At 34.0% G+C, this 6,230-nt stretch overlaps 1 protein-coding gene across 1 annotated transcript in view; it reads right to left on the minus strand.

Annotated features, from left to right (window-relative positions):
* LOC116165835 (FMRFamide receptor) overlaps positions 1-4,613 on the minus strand; it is a 48,228-nt gene extending 43,615 nt beyond the window's left edge. Inside the window, exon 1 of the mRNA XM_031480522.1 lies at positions 4,569-4,613. The gene's annotated coding sequence lies outside the window, so the exon portion shown is untranslated. The remainder of the gene's footprint in view (positions 1-4,568) is intronic.
* Between the last annotated feature and the right edge of the window lie 1,617 nt (positions 4,614-6,230).

Raw genomic sequence — 6,230 nt, forward strand, 5'->3', positions numbered from 1 at the left:
TAAACAAATTTAACAACAATAAAGTGTGGCTGTTGAATGTTTGTCGGTATAACGTCAAGCGTCGATTGTATTACAGAAATGACCATTTGCTACGTTATTTATTGTACACATTGTAACGAAGCACTCGTTTTCCGCCTTGAAGTTCATACCCGAAGTTATGACCCCACCAATATTTTTGGAGTCGACCAGCTTTGGTGACCACCCGGTATCTAATGGCGTTTTCAGTCCGGCGTTTCGTTACTACTATAAAGTAGTTTCTGAATTTAGTTATTTGCTCTAGGAGACGAGGATTGAGCTTTGTGTACTTTCATTTTGTTTTATAATAATTGTTTGTCTTATACCGCCGATAACACACGTAAGTTTGGTAGTGAATTTATCCGTTTTGCAATATTCATAGGAATATTCAAATTATTTTGACAGCCTCCGAAAGCTCACTTACCAGGGAAGAAGGGAGGAAATCGATCTTATTAAGTTTTAGGTCCGTTAATTACCGACTAATCGATTTTAGTTTTCTAATGGTATACGAAAATCCAACATTGAAACAGACAAGGTCGTGAAGTTTAAGGAAATATCAGGTGATAACCGAGTGCGCAGCTCGACCTTACAGTCCAAGAAACAAAAGGGCATTGCTAGACTGAATTTGGAGATTTCATTCTATTTGGATAAGTATCATTAGCCGTAATTATATAAATGGGCTATAGATAACAACCGCCGATTAAGTCGAGAGTACATCCGTTAGGTGTGCGCTTAAAAAACGGAAAGTTTGACATCGGTCCCATATTTTTCCGATGTCGGGAACGGAGCAATTCATTATGTTGTAAATTTATTTTTGCATCCTTATCTACCGATGCTTTTGCTTCTCGCGGTTGCCTTTTGTACTTTCGTCAGTTACATTTATTTGCATCTGTACCGTTAACCGGCACTATTGGTAATTTAATTATTATTGAAGGAACGAAGTCGGTTAAATCAGTGAATATAAAGAATTATTTCTCAGGGCCCAGAAGCAAGTGAGTATCGGTTTCGAAATATGAAACAAAATAGCGTCTCTTAATTAATTAATAACCATGTTGCAAAACTATGTAAATCAACATATCCCCAATATAGAAATCATAAAGTCAAAGAGCTACAATCTACCTGTTGCTCTCAGTCTGTACACAGAAACTAGTCCTAAAAGCTCTCATGTTTATTTGCAACTTACAATTTGCTTGTTCGAATTGAGCGGTCATTTATTCGTCTTTGTAATTAGTTTTCATATTTTACTTGAGCACCTGAAATTCTTTACTACTTTATAATTCAACTCAAGATGTAAGTAAAAATTACTTCTATAAGAAAAAACAAAGTTGATGATTGTTAACAGGAGACGAAATGTCGGATTTAAATTTTAAAACTAGCACCTTGTAGAGGGAGAAAACTGGCCGTAATAATGTGCTATTTATTTTAAAATCTTTTTTTAATAATTTCAGTAAAAAAATAAAAACGATTTTGCAAAATTTCGTTTTTTTCCGGATATCTCCGACAGTAGTCAGAATTTTTTCAGTTCAAAACTACATTTTGTTAAGCATCAAAATACGCAAATTTAAATTACCTACCTATCTCTTACAGTTTCCGAGATCTCCCGATGGTGGCCCTCGAATTTGAATTAGCCTGTACATAATTACGTTTTTTATACGTAGGATTTTAGTAATAGTATTTTATTCACAATCATATATGTAATATGTCAATTGCCAACTATTTTGAAGTTTGGAAGTGAGCAATTGTTTGACATCTTTTGCGAACCCCTTTTGAGGTCGGCAAAGTACTTCCCAACCTGCACGCCAATGCCGACTTGATTTCAGTATTAAGCTCACGCTGGTGTTTTGTGATTGCGATTGATTTTCAAGTAGATTGCTCTTGAGGTAGTCTCCATTCGTACTTCTGCGTTTATTTGGATGACAATTTAAATAAAACGACAACAAACTACTTTTTATTTTGATAATAACTATACACATTTTACTGAACCGCATAAATTCAAGTTTAGCAACTAATTCGCTCAATGTTTTTCATTGTCGTTGGTGGAATTAGAGTAATGAAAATGAAAATTAAATGTTGCCTGATCATCATAGCCTCTAATATTTAAGGACAAACCTTGCTGCAATTTCTGATTAGAAAATTGAAATTCTTGATTTGAAGCGTAAGACACAGTTTTCTTAGGACTTTTAGTGTTTGTTAACATTGTAACTGGATTTGTAGCATTTACAGTTAAAACGTTTTCTTCTGTGTTTTCTGATGCAGTTGATGGATCAATATGGGAGTATGAAGTGCTGTTGCAAGGAATTGGAATCGAATTGTTGGTGGACAACATATCAGCGATTTTCACTTGACCATCTAAAGAGCTGTCAACATAACCTTCAGCCACAGTACTTGATTTCCATCCGCCCAATCTCTTTAGTTGCAGAACATCTCCTCCAGAATTAGCCAACAAGGTTGCGGCTGTTCTGCGAAAACAGTGTCCAGTGAAACCCTTTGGATCTTCCAATTGCAAATAGGTAGCAATTAATTGGGGAAATTTGGCTATTGAGTTATGGCCATAGGGTTGATTGACTACTTTCCCAAGCCGTACTTGAAAGAAAAACCTTTCACTATTCACGTGTTTCCTTAAATTTATATATTGTTTAACAATGTCGATCCAACTAGCGCATTCATGATTACAAATGCTCGAGATTTGTATGTTTTAGTATCAGGTATGGCAACAACGATCTTATCAGAAATGCTAATATCGGATATTTTCAGCTTAAACAATTCATCGCTTCTACAGGCACCAGAAACGCCAATGATTAATGCAACCTAAAATATTATACGCATAGAAGTAAAAATGCAAGATATTAACCGTCAGTTATGCTTACCTTCTGGGCCAGGAAGTCATTTGCAGCATTTTTTAAAAAGTCATCGATATTTTGTTTTGTAAAAACACATGACTTTTTTTGGGACATAGCCAACATTTTTCCTTTTCAAGTATGCTATCAATTTAGCGAACTTCGAGATGTCAACTTGATGTTTAATGTTAAGAGTACTTTTCAACATGGAATATGTTGACTATAATGTACTAGGTTTTTTACTTTCCCCAACTTCACTAAAGTAAGCCAATACCACGTTTTCGGAATAAAAATTCTTTGCTCCTTTTTGAGCGCACCAATTCTTGTAACTGACATATGTTTTTTCATATCGGGACTTACTCTTTATCGGCAACAAATTACTTGACAATTTTGCGGCAGCCGCTCTAAGTTCAGGTGGGGTGCTTTCCAAAACACTACAATCACTATCTGATGACATTTTTATTTAAAATAATGCACCGCCTGCACAAAAGGGAACTGAAAATGTCAACAGTTTTTCAATTTTTTATATGCAAAGCCTACCATTAAAATTATGGAAGAAGTGAAGTGTATCCTAATCCAATTAAATATGGAATTTGTTATATTACAAGGTAGATTGTGAATAAAATAGTATACATACACTCGGTGGACGTTTTTCATTCCAGTCTTGCGCCTGTTGTTGCCCTCGACGCTTCGCGTCTCGGTCAACAATCTGGCGCTCGACAGTAATGAAACACTTCCCACCTCGGTATGTAATATACTATTACATTATTAGCCAAGTAAGTGAGTTTTTACTGGCGATAGGAGAAGTTGACTGGCGAGCCGCCAGGCGAGCCTGTCATCTCCTAGAGCCAGTAAAAACTATTACCTGGCGTATAATGTACAATATTTTATTTGTTACTCATTTGTAAACGTAAATAATTAGTTCTTAAATTGATCTCGAAGAAATGTCTAAAATATCATATTATCCATGTAACAGAGACTTTGCATTAATTCTGGCCAATGAAATTACTAGATTACTAACTTGTAAAATTTTTACACGTCAGCTGTCAGTTTTACAAGTCAGTAGCGTTTAAAGATGACGTTTACCCGTTTGCGTTTTGTCTTGTTAATCGACGTTTACAACTGAGTAACAAATAAACGCATTTTATACGGAACTGTGTTGCTTGGGTAGCTTATACAGATTCTTCCGTTCGGTACACACCAAAAATGAAAATAGTGATTAAAAATTTTCTTGTAAGATAAGTAAAAAATGTTTTAGGAAAAGGTTGAAAGTTCGAACTGAAAATATTTGAACCAACTCCACCGTCTTGTAAGCTTAGGTTTCAGTCACTTAAGTCAAGAAAATACCAGACAATTGAATAGATTTCATTACTCAGGTACAAGAATTCTCAATAACCTTTATCAAGTACCTTATTTAGATCGCCCCAACCATTTCTAATAAACTTTACATCTTAATAAATCGAGTAATTACAACCAAATCTCAATCAAGTCACTATAAACTCTTAGGTATACCTGTAATTCATTTAAAAAAAAATTCGATAATTGCTTAGGTAGCACATTACTAACTAGTAACTGATGTTAGTACAAATTGTTATTGAAGAATAAATAATGTAATTCTCAATAGGTACATACATCGCCTTTACGTCGACGCAGTACTTTTTATTGATGCAATTTCATCAAATAAATCCTCAATTAAACCCTACAAAATGTACTTACGTGGTAAATATCCTTAATAAAATTTAGCTTTCGCAATCCATACTCTGAAACAAAAAAAATTGGTATTACAAAACGTCGGCTCCATTTATCTTATTTTCAGTGTACTAAATTCCAATTATGTAAAAGTCTGCAACTTCTGTTTCCCTTTTAAATTGTAATTCGTGAATATTTAACGATCAATTTAGGGATTAATGCAACAAAATAATGCAAGAACTGCCGACCGAATTTTAACCAAACACAAGTTAATTTAAAAAAGCCATAAAAATATTAAGTTAGAAGACAATTTAATTTAAAAGAACAATCCAGAATGGCAACCTAATCTCAGTGTCTTCTTGTCATGAAAATATAAGAATCTTAATTTTTGTAATAAACGTCTTTCTCCATGACACTTTCTAATCTTTGTATCTCGGCAGTCTAACTTATTTGCGCAGTTTTTACATTTCCGCTCCGTCATTTCATTACATACTCCGCACAATAACATTTCGAAGTTGCCAACTTTTATCAACACTAAAAAACGAATACGCGAACCCTACCCCATACACTTTGATTTATATCAGCGTTGTATTTCATCAAAATTTAAAATTCCCCAGGTGTATTACCTACATTCTTTTTTATAGAAAATATGCAGGCAAGGATTCATAATCGTAATCCGCGTCTGCTTTCATACCAATTTCTTTCTATACACATCTTTGGGTATGTCAGCTTCTGAAGAATTTAATATAAAATCAATGATTTGTGTAGGAATGTTACGGAAGATAAAGGAAGAAAAGTCTTTCCTTCACTATATGAAGATCACTGAAATCTGTAAACCCTTGTAAAGCTTAGAAACGCTATTTTCTTAGTTATTCACTTCATAAATACCTTTGAAGTTGTTAATCACAGATTTTAGTAGCGACAGTGTAAATAAGTTTTTGCTTTCCGAGTTATCTTCAATAATTAGAATACGCTAATTAAGCGAACTTTTTCCAAGATTTTAGTTTAGCGTGAGGCTTTCATCGTGGAATAACGTTGCGGGTAAGTGCAATGGTTTCTTGGACATCAAAAGAGTACCCGAACCCTGACCCGAACATTCGGATAAATTTGTATTGATTTTCAAATCTCCCAGGCCTTATCTATTTTAGTGGGTTGAAAAACCCCTTTCCTCGTGTGAGGTTATGGAATACCCCATTTTTTATGATAAAGTAATTAGATAAATCCTCTGGTTACTATGAAATGAAATTACGTTAATTATTGCAAGAGAGCTAATGAGAAACGGCTCTTCTCTCCTTTTCCTTGAAACTTTAATTTTGATTTGGTTGCACCTTCCTAGTTAATAAACAAGATTGATTCCAACGTGATACATTCTGAGACTTGAAACATATTAAGGAACAATATCAAACCCAATCCACTCTCTTCATTTGTTTTACAAAATTTGTCTTAATCTTTATCTCAATAAAATTGTTTTTTAATCTTATCTTTGATACTATTTGTTGGAAATAGTGATCATTTTTCCTCTTGATTATTAACTTTCCAATTTTCTAAACAACGAAGGAAATTCCCTTATTTACTCTTATTCCTATTCAAATTAATACTGCAAACCGGTCACACGAACAGCTTTTCTGAATGAAAATCGTAACTAAATTTCACTGGGAATTACTAGGAAAATTCATATTCTTGTCAACG

This window comes from Photinus pyralis, unplaced genomic scaffold (assembly GCF_008802855.1).
Source record: "Photinus pyralis isolate 1611_PpyrPB1 unplaced genomic scaffold, Ppyr1.3 Ppyr1.4_LG3a, whole genome shotgun sequence".
In the NCBI taxonomy this organism is placed as follows: Eukaryota; Metazoa; Arthropoda; class Insecta; order Coleoptera; family Lampyridae; genus Photinus; species Photinus pyralis.